The sequence below is a fragment of the Vanellus vanellus genome (genome assembly GCF_965231255.1).
Source record: "Vanellus vanellus genome assembly, chromosome: 3".
Taxonomy (NCBI): Eukaryota; Metazoa; Chordata; class Aves; order Charadriiformes; family Charadriidae; genus Vanellus; species Vanellus vanellus.
Genome location: NC_138907.1, coordinates 118748244 through 118757642, shown reverse-complemented (window position 1 = coordinate 118757642; position 9399 = coordinate 118748244). Strand labels below are relative to the sequence as shown.

General features: G+C 40.7%; 1 protein-coding gene across 3 annotated transcripts in view; it reads left to right on the top strand.

Moving 5' to 3' along the window:
• The first annotated feature begins 672 nt into the window (after window positions 1-672).
• PUM2 (pumilio RNA binding family member 2) overlaps window positions 673-9399 on the top strand; it is a 70007-nt gene continuing 61280 nt past the window's right edge. For all 3 annotated transcript variants that reach the window (XM_082481842.1, XM_082481841.1, XM_082481843.1), the window contains exon 1: window positions 673-743. The gene's annotated coding sequence lies outside the window, so the exon portion shown is untranslated. The remainder of the gene's footprint in view (window positions 744-9399) is intronic.

Sequence of the window (9399 nt, the reverse complement as noted above, 5' to 3'; positions counted from 1 at the left end):
TAATTAATAACTCCGGTGACGCGTTTCTGTTTACGGTAAGCCCCAGGCAGCCTGGCCCGCGGGCGGCGCTGGCAGCGAGGCCCTCAGGACTGGTCGGGTACCCCGAGACCGGGGCCTCGCCTTTGTCTCCTCACCCCCGGCCTCCGGGCGGGCACCGCCTGCCGCCACCACTCCCCCCCCCGGGAGGCGAAAAATGAAACAGAGGGGAAAACGAGAAAAAAAAACACACAAAAAAAAAACCAAACGAAAACACCACCACCACCACCACCACCACAAGCCGTGTTTCAGCCGGTTTGTTTGGCGGGAGGGAAGGGGCCGGTGGCTGCCCGAACCGCCGCGGCCGCGCTGATGGGCGGAGGGCGGGGCGGCGGCGCATGCGCGGCGCGTGGCGGAAGGGGCCGGGGGCCGCCGCCGCCTCGCTCTCCCTCCCGGGCGGGGGCGCGCATGCGCTGTGGCGGCGGCAGGGGCGAGCGGCGGCGGCGGCGGCGGCGGCGGCGGCCCGGGCGGGGGGAGGTTTGCCGCGCTCTCGCTGTCCCTCTCCCTCCGTGCGCGCCGGGCTCGCCCTCCCGCCATGTTGTTGTGAGCCCCTCGCCGCCGACGGGGGGGAGGGGAGGCAGGAAGGAGAGGCGCCGAGAGGGAGGAGGAGGAGGAGGAGGAGGTGGTGGAGGGGGGCGGCAGGCGGGCAGGGGTGTCCCAGCGCCCGCTCCGGCTCCATCGCAGCGAGCAGCGCCGCCAGCCAGCCCGTGAGTATCGGCGGGGGCCGGGGCCGCGCTGGCTAGGCCGCGGGCGGGCGGAGCGGGCGGGCGGGCCCCCCCTTCCTCCAGCCCCCTTTTGTCTCCGGCCTCGGCTGCGCGCCGAGGGAGGGGAGGGGAGAGGAGAGGAGAGGAGAGGGAGGGGAGAAGGAGGGCGGGAGGGGGCCATGTTGTGGCAGGTCACCGGGCGGCGCGGGGCCTGTTCGGCGGCCGCCCGCGCCTCTCCGCCTTTGTGTCCTCCCGGCTCGCCGGGGAGCGGCGCCGAGGTGGGGAGGGAGCGCCGGGAAGGGGAGGCGGTGTGAGGGGGGCGGGCGGGCGGGCGGCGGCGGTGCTGGCGGGGACGGACAGGCATTGTGTGTTCTGGGCGAGCTGGGGGGAGCGGGGGCTCGGGGAGCAGTTTCCATCCCAGCAGGGGGGTGGGGGGAGAAGTTGGTGCCTGAGAGAAGTCCGGGGGTGGGGGGTGGACGCGACACAGGGCCCTCGGGGCGGGGGGGTTCAGGTGGGAGAGGTACCGGTACACGCGTGAGGGAGACGGGAGCGTGTGGCAGGCCCCGGGGAGGTGGGTGGGGGCGGGGGGCGGTAGGGACGCGCCGCGCTGTGGTACAATGGGCTCCGGTACCGAGCGCCGTGAGGAGCCGGGGACGTGGGGGAGTGGGTTCGGCAGCCCCGCGGACGGCTGCCTGCCTGCGGAATTTGGGTGAAATGGGCTTTGTTTAAATGTACCGAGAGCGTGAAAACTTGCACTACGTTTTTTGGTGTGTGTGTGGTTTTTTTTGGGTTTTTTTTTTTTTTTTTTTTTAATGCTTTTAAGGATAATGACTGCTTTCTGAGGGCGGAGCGAGGAGGCCGAATGCTTGTGGTAGTTGATAGCACACAATGAGGTGTTAGGTTTTAATTTTTCTTCTAATGTGACTGCGTAGACAACAATAACAAAAAGTTGAAGAAAATGCCAGCTGCCCTGAGTGGAGTGTGCTTACAACCAACAGTTTGGGTTTTAATCTCCTTGGCAGTCGTTGTACAAGGATTTTAGTTTGGTTTGGTTTGGTTTTTTTTTTTTTTTTTGCATTGTTCTCTTTCGTATATTTCATAACTTCAGATTCTTAATTCCTTGAGAGAAAATTAATATACTCGGGACGCTTTATATTTTTTCTGGTTTACTGTTTGAAGCAAGATGGTTTAACACCGAAATGTGTAGCATGTTTTATACATGATGGGGTAAGGAGGTTTTATCAGCTGATCTTGGAATGCTTTTTCTTGAGTGGTGTAGCCGTGTATGAGCTATATAGGCCATTGCAAATGAGAATTGGTAAAACTTCTTATATCGCCTAATTCTTTGTCACTTATATGCTACATGTTAACAAAATCCTTTCAGATTTATTTTAGTTTCTCTTTTACCGAAGTCTTTGTTGCATCTCAACTGAGAGATCAGGCCTTTTGAGTTAGCATGAGTTGATGGTGTAGCTCTTCAGGTATGTGGGATATGAATGCATTTGAAATATAATTATGGCCCCATGTTACCATTTTTACATATGAAACATAGTATTTTGTTATATTTAGTCATGTCTACGTTTAAAACCGAATGTTAACAACAGTAATAGTTTTGTTCAGAAGCTGAGAGAATTATTGTCTACTATTCTCTGGTGTACAGCTCAATTGGTGTAAATGCGAATATAGATATGTTAGGTAGGTGGGAGAAGGAAACAGATAAAAAGGGAAATGATAATTTAGTGGTGGTGTAGTTTGGGTTATATGTGTAGAAATGACACTAAATCACCTGACAGTTTTCTGAAGTGTTCAGAGAGTTGAAAATTTGGAATTTGTCCCAGGAGAATGGTTAGTAGGCAAATGCATGTGAGAAACTGCTTGATAATGCAGTTTATTATGTGGATATTGCATGTAGGAAAGTCCATGTAATTTGAATAGCATTTTTTCTTCATTAATAGGGAATGGTACTTTTTTCCTATAGTACTTAATATTTTTCTTCTATGTTATGGATATTGGCACGGTGCTGAATAATATAATCTTATCTGGTATCATGATTGAGCCAATAGTGCAAGAAGCAGTTGGCTGAAAAAGTTGTACTTGCCTGTCTTCTACAAAAGATACCTCTTATTATGAGAGTATGTATTAAATCTTATGTAGGATTGCAGTGCACAGTAAAAGCTTTGTGTACGTGTTTTCCTCAAGATTTGCTCTCTCAAATGTTTCGTTGCAGTGTTCTTACTGGGCCAGATATTGCAGATGTTTGGGGCAAGTATGTTAACAGGACATTAGCTTGTTGAATACTGTGAACTAGATCTGATTTTAAACAGCACTTTTTAGTTCCCTTTTAGATATATATTTCCACATTGATTTAGTGATATGTGAGTGTGCATGGAATAATTGGCATATGTAGAATTTTGTAAAAGCGTTCTTGATAACTTCTTTTTTTTTTTCTTTGTAGTGGTTTCTAAAACCCCACAATGATTAGACCAAATTTTTATACACAGAGGCAAGTAATCCACTAGAGGGTTTGAATTCCTGCTTGTATGTCTTCAAGCTTCTTTTTGAGTGTGGAATTATATAAAAATTCACTGTCCATTGCAGTAAAAAGAAACCTAAATTTTCTTGAATGTTAAATTCTTTCTGTGTTGGGTATCTCCTGTGAAACAAGCATTAATACATTGTGTTGTCTTTAAAAACAGTTTCTAATAGAAACTCTACAAAGGAAACAACATAAAATTGTAGACATGCTTTATAAACACTTCTCTTTATGTGTATTACATGTATAGGTATGTGAGAGAGTTATCAATCTTCTTTCTCTTCTCTTCAATAAATGTAGTTGAAAATGCTTACCTCATCTAATGTGAATTTTCCCCACCCATAACATAGCTGTTGTCGTGATTATTCCACACAATGCAACCATTCCAGTGTTGTCACAAAGCCAGTGCCCAGGCTCTTGTCTCAGAAATGGGACAAGAAGTTTTTCCTTTAAAAGCTTGTTTTCTCCGCCCATAACAACAAATACTAGTTATGTAGTGCTTCTAATAATGAAGTTGGAGGCACTGCACAGTCATATAGTGGAAAAGAGTTATAAATGACATCAGAACGTATAAACATGTTCAGTTCTAGCTGCTTGGGTGTAATTTCAAACAAGTTGTATAAAGTTTATTTTATAATAATGTCTTGCATACTGAAGCTTTATAGCAAGATTTAGTTTGAATTCCACTCAGAGTACCTGCTATGGCTTTTAGAATAGCAGGCAAGAGCTTTTCAAGCTGGTATATGAAATGTTTAGCTTACAAATGAAGACCAGATGTCATCTCTAGCAATATCTTTAAAGATTATATTTTTGCTAACTGTTCTGTATATGCATCTATTTCCACTAAACTTTAAAAGCGGTGATATGATTCTTCATCCTCTACTGGCTGTGCTAAATATCACACCTGCAGCCTTTCTAAAAGGAAGATTTTTACAAATATTTTACATATATTTGTATACATTGGACTAAGTAATCTGGTGTGCATTTGGTAATTTTGTTTATTTTCAATTTTAGTTTTTTATACAATTCTAAGATAGGTTACCTCTTGCTTCATCAGTGATATTGAGGTATTGGCAAAACTCTCAGTTACAAGTAATAGGTCTGGTTGTCTCTCTTTTCATTATAAAGCTCTCAGCATGTAAATCCTAATGGAAATAAGGGTTGTGTCAGGCCTATGTTCATAACTTTGCTCTTAGATTTCATCCATGTTATTTCCAGGAAGAACTTTGAGAAGTGTATTGAATTAGTTGTATACGTTTTTTCTTTGTTTGTGTGGCTGGTCTGAAGTTTCATACAAAATTTGCCAACTAATCTCTTCAAAGGGGAAGTGAATTTTTGAAACTTGAGTCGGTGTGTTTAGTTCCGTAAGTCTTTACACTTGCATATTTATTAAATACAAAGCTAGGCTTGATGGAGATGACTTTGTGTAGTTGAGCTAAAAATAATGAGTCTGTCTGTTTTGACTCATATTTTTCAAATATCTTGCTGTTTATCTCCATTCCAGTATATATTGCTTAAACTTCAGTTCTGGGCATACTACAATGATAAGTCAGTCACGTAGTCTGAAGAAGTTGCAAAACTGATGTTAGTAAGGTATTTTGACAATAAGCAAGTATCTACTGTAATACTACTAATAAGACAAAGTAGCTTTAGATCTTATGTGTTACTCACAAAACAAAAATTGTTCAAGATTATTTAAAAAAATCCTTCTACCATGTATCTATATGTTATATATTTCCCTAAAGATTGGACATTTGGTAGTTGATAAGGTTAGATTAAAAATGTAGTTGTGTAGAGGGATTAGAGGATTGTGGTATCTTCTGTCTACATCTTTATACCTAAGTGTTCTTTTCTTATCAAATATCTTTCCATATACGTCAGTCTTTATTGTTTGGACTTAATAGTTGTTTAGCATGAAAAGTGAGACGTTTCTTGGACTCAAAATTTAAATTCTTCCCCCCCCCCCCCCCCCCCAAAGAGTACTTGGTTAAGGTTGTAGGGGATATTTGAGGTTTTATATATGTAGCCCTCTTGCCTTAAAGTGCATTTACATACTAAAAGATTGATAATACATCAGTTATGGTACATTAAGAATATTTGTGGAAGTCATTAAGTGTATGTGTTCAGGGACAGCTGTTTTTTCCTGTGGAGGATTTTGTCAAGATTGTAGAGATATTTTTGCTGTTGTCATTTATACTTGTTTAAAGCCAAGATTTAAATTCTTCAGAAAGGAGCCAGCAAACTTCATTTTAATCTGAGCCTGAAATCTTTATTTTGTTAAAACGCCAAAATGTACTATCACGTGGGTTAGAGAAGTTTAATGTCAATTACTGTGTTAGAATCTTACATAGCTTAACAAATTTGAAAGAAAAACTGTAAGAATGACGTGTAGTTCAGATAGAGAAGTTAGTTTTTCTGTGCTACTTCATAGTCTACAAATGTATAAAATCAGACATAGTGGTATGATAGAATTGCTGGTTTTACACATCATGGTGAGTAATGTAAAAGAAACTGCTGCCATTATGATTGAAAAGAATATTTTGATTGTTTTTAGCAAGGAAATATGTGGGCAAGCATTTATAATATATGGAACTGTACCATATTAATATATTGTCTTGTAAAAAAAAAAATTGGTGGTACTTTATTTGTTTATCTTAGAGGCTTAGTTTGGTAATGGTATTTAAAATTTAAAGTTTCAATCAATAAACATTTTGACAATGAATATTGAACTTACATAGCTTGGGCTTTTAAAATCCTAATTATAAGAACTGCATATTTAAAGATACATGGGAAAGCCTTTTATGTTACCAAGACTTTTCCTTTCTACATGGAATGAGCATTCCATGTGTCTTCCTAGGCATGAATGAAGCGGCCTGGCAGGAGACCAGAGAAATGATGCATGGGAACATTGGTCAGGAAGCCAAGTGGGGTTGGAGTAGGGGTTGCACCAGATGGAACAGTAGTTGGAGTGACATCTGGGCCCAATTCAGGTGGAAAGTCTTCTCACACCATCCCAACAGCTGCAGTGCTTCCAATGCTTCCATTGGACAGATGCTTCCAATGTCCCAGGTTCCCCTTCAGTGGATGTTCTCAGAATGATGCCACAGTTGGGTACTTCTTCCAGAGGCATGCTGGTGAGCAGTTGAGTGGCTACTCCAGCAAACTCTGCTAGCTCACATATAGTTAGCATTCATATAGATCATTTGGTAGGTAGTGTATTTGTTTTTAATTGAAACATTTCCCGTGTTTTGTGTTGCATCCACATCTTTAAGAAAGATAGGTGTGAGTTAAGGTAGTTTTAGAGTTTGTTACCACAGACTTTGAAAAGCTTCCATAAGTGAAACTGCATAAAATAATTTTGAAATGTTCAGTTTGAACCATTCATTTAACTTATATCAGCATTTCATATTTCTGTGAGTACTTGTTTTTTATCAGCATACCATCAAGTCATTAGGTTTGAATTTCTGCAAAACAATTGGTTTCGTTTGAAAAGGGGCTAGTTTCTGGTGGGCTTTGTGTGTGCTAAATCCGTATTACTCCTCAATTTTACATGTTACACTTGCAGGTAAAAAAAAATTGCTCAGGTAAAACAGAAGTAGTAGAATTGTGTAGATCAAAACTTAACTTTCTCCTTTTGTAGATAATAACCTAGAAGAAAAAAAAAAATTGAGGTTTAAGCTTTTACTCTCAAATGTTTAATTAATACAGCTTCCTAATTTTTCTTTAAAAACTTCACTCTGAACTTGAGATAGGAATGGCTTTTTTCTCCAGGACTCCTGTAATGTGCCACACTTAAATCCATGAGGAACTTTTTGCAACTTCCCAAGCCCAAATTTATGGAACATGTTCATAAAATTTAGTAAATGTAGGAGCAAATGTGAATAAACAAAATTTTCTTAAAAGCAGGAATACCTGTTGTGTCTGGTTTTTGCTTCCTCTGTTTTTTTTTCTCATTCTTTAATTTCTTTTGGCATTTTATTTTCTGGTTTTACTCTTACTTTTTTCTCCCTCTTACATTGATTTGCATAGTAAAATAAAAAATCTTTTCCCCTGCTATCCTGCTTCAGGCTGTATCACATTCTGTATTACACTTATACAGAACCTGTAAAGCAGTTCTGTAAATAACAAAATTCTACAATGTTCTACTTGTCCACATGAACACAATTACTAAATATAAAAACATTGGTTTTTTCCTTGCCAGCGTTCAGTTTGTTATACAGGCAACAGTGCTGATTTTCACTAGCATTTTCCAAGGCTGATAATTTGTGTAGATAAAATTATTCACAGATAGGTAAAAGCCGAGTAACATTTGCATCTCTCTTCTGCCACCTGCTTTCCATCCCCAGTGGGAATCAGAGCCATGTCTTAAACAGTAACTTTGTTTAATAATCAGTTAGGTCCATCAAAATATTTCTGTGTTCCTCCAGCAGGTAAATGTCATGTGTTTTCTGCTAACTTGAATGGGGGATGCAGGGGAACTATTCTTATTTTTTTTTTAAGTGCTTCAATGGTTTTGCACACTATGAAGATTTAGTGAAGGGGAAACTACTCTTACTCTTGCTTTGCTGTGCATTGTTACCCATGTGAAAACAGTGTTTTCCAATTTACTGTAATCAGCGGTGCCTGTATGTTCTGCCGTTTTTCACTGCTCTCATTCTTCCTTAGTAATATGAACTAACAGAAATCAAGTGCAGATCAGGAGACTTCTCCATCTCAGTTCTTTGATTTGAGTGTTCTGTGTACCAGTGCTTTTGGGGATTTTGTTAAGACAGAAGTTGTATTTTTTTTAACTTTGCTTTTTTAAAAGACAAGACATCCCGAGTTAAAAGTACTAAAGAAACGTGTTGGTTTTTTTTTTAAATCTGAATTTATGCAAACTGTGGAAGGAGTTTAGTTGTGATGGTGTTCTGTGAGTATTGGGTAGACAATCTGTGTAGATAAATATATGAAAGATAGAATATTTTGATGCATTTAGAGAAAAACTGGAAAGAAAAATAATAGAGATAAGTACGGTAGATAAATATCACAGAATGGTTGAGGTTGGAAGGGTCCTCTGGAGGTCATCTGGTCCAACCCCCCTCCTCGAGCAGGACCACCTAGAGCCAGCTGCCCAAATTATTATATAGGTCAGAAGTAGAAATGAAGATACTGAAATACTTGATTCAACATATGTTATCTAAGCAGTCTAAGGAGTCCCCTTCTCTGGAGATTTTCAAGACCCGCCTGGATGCGGTCCTGAGTAATGTGCTCTGGGCAATCCTGCTTTAGCAGGGGAGTTGGACTAGATGATCTCTAGAGGTCCCTTCCAGCTCTGAAAATTCTGTGATTCTGTGTGAAGCGTATCTTAAAACTGTGGATTTGACATCAATTATAGCATGCCATAGTGCAGTCAAAGAATGTAAGACAATGCCAAAGTTATAAAAAAGCATTTTAGATAAATATAGCAAAACTGAACCATTTTTGTATTAAGATAATGGAGCTTTAGCCCCACTGATTTAATAGGAACTTAAAATGTATAGAAAGCGAAATACAAAAATGGAAAACTGTGAATTCAGCATCAATTTTTCAAGCAGAAATAATAATTAAAAGTAAGAAATTGTCATATATTGAAAATAAGGATAGCTTATAATTATCTTTTGAAACCCTGCTAGTCTTCTGGTAAGAAACTGACGTAAGCCTGAGGCCATAATAGGTGGATTCATGTAAATGCAGAATGTGGAAAAACCTTGTATTTTCTTCTGTACCAGGAGATACTTGATAATTTTGACTGACTCTGAGTGGTACATGGAAGTGAGTTGAAAGAGGAGTAGTTGTGAGCAATTCTTTTTTAAGAGGAACAGATCAACTTGGCTGGAATCACTGATGGATTTTGAAGAATCTTCATATTAGTTGAAGTGCTAAAGAAGTCAAGTAACCCACTCTAAATCAGTCAGAATAAGAAGTTAATAAGTATGCTTGATTAATTCCAAGAAACTAATTCCTGGGAAGACTAGGGAAACATTATTTTGGTCTTCTGAAAGCCATCTGAAATGCCTTCAAAAGAACTGAACATCTTATTAAGCATAAAGCAAGACAGTGTCTTTAGTAAAGATAATTACTTGTCTAGTAGGATATTTAATTTTTACT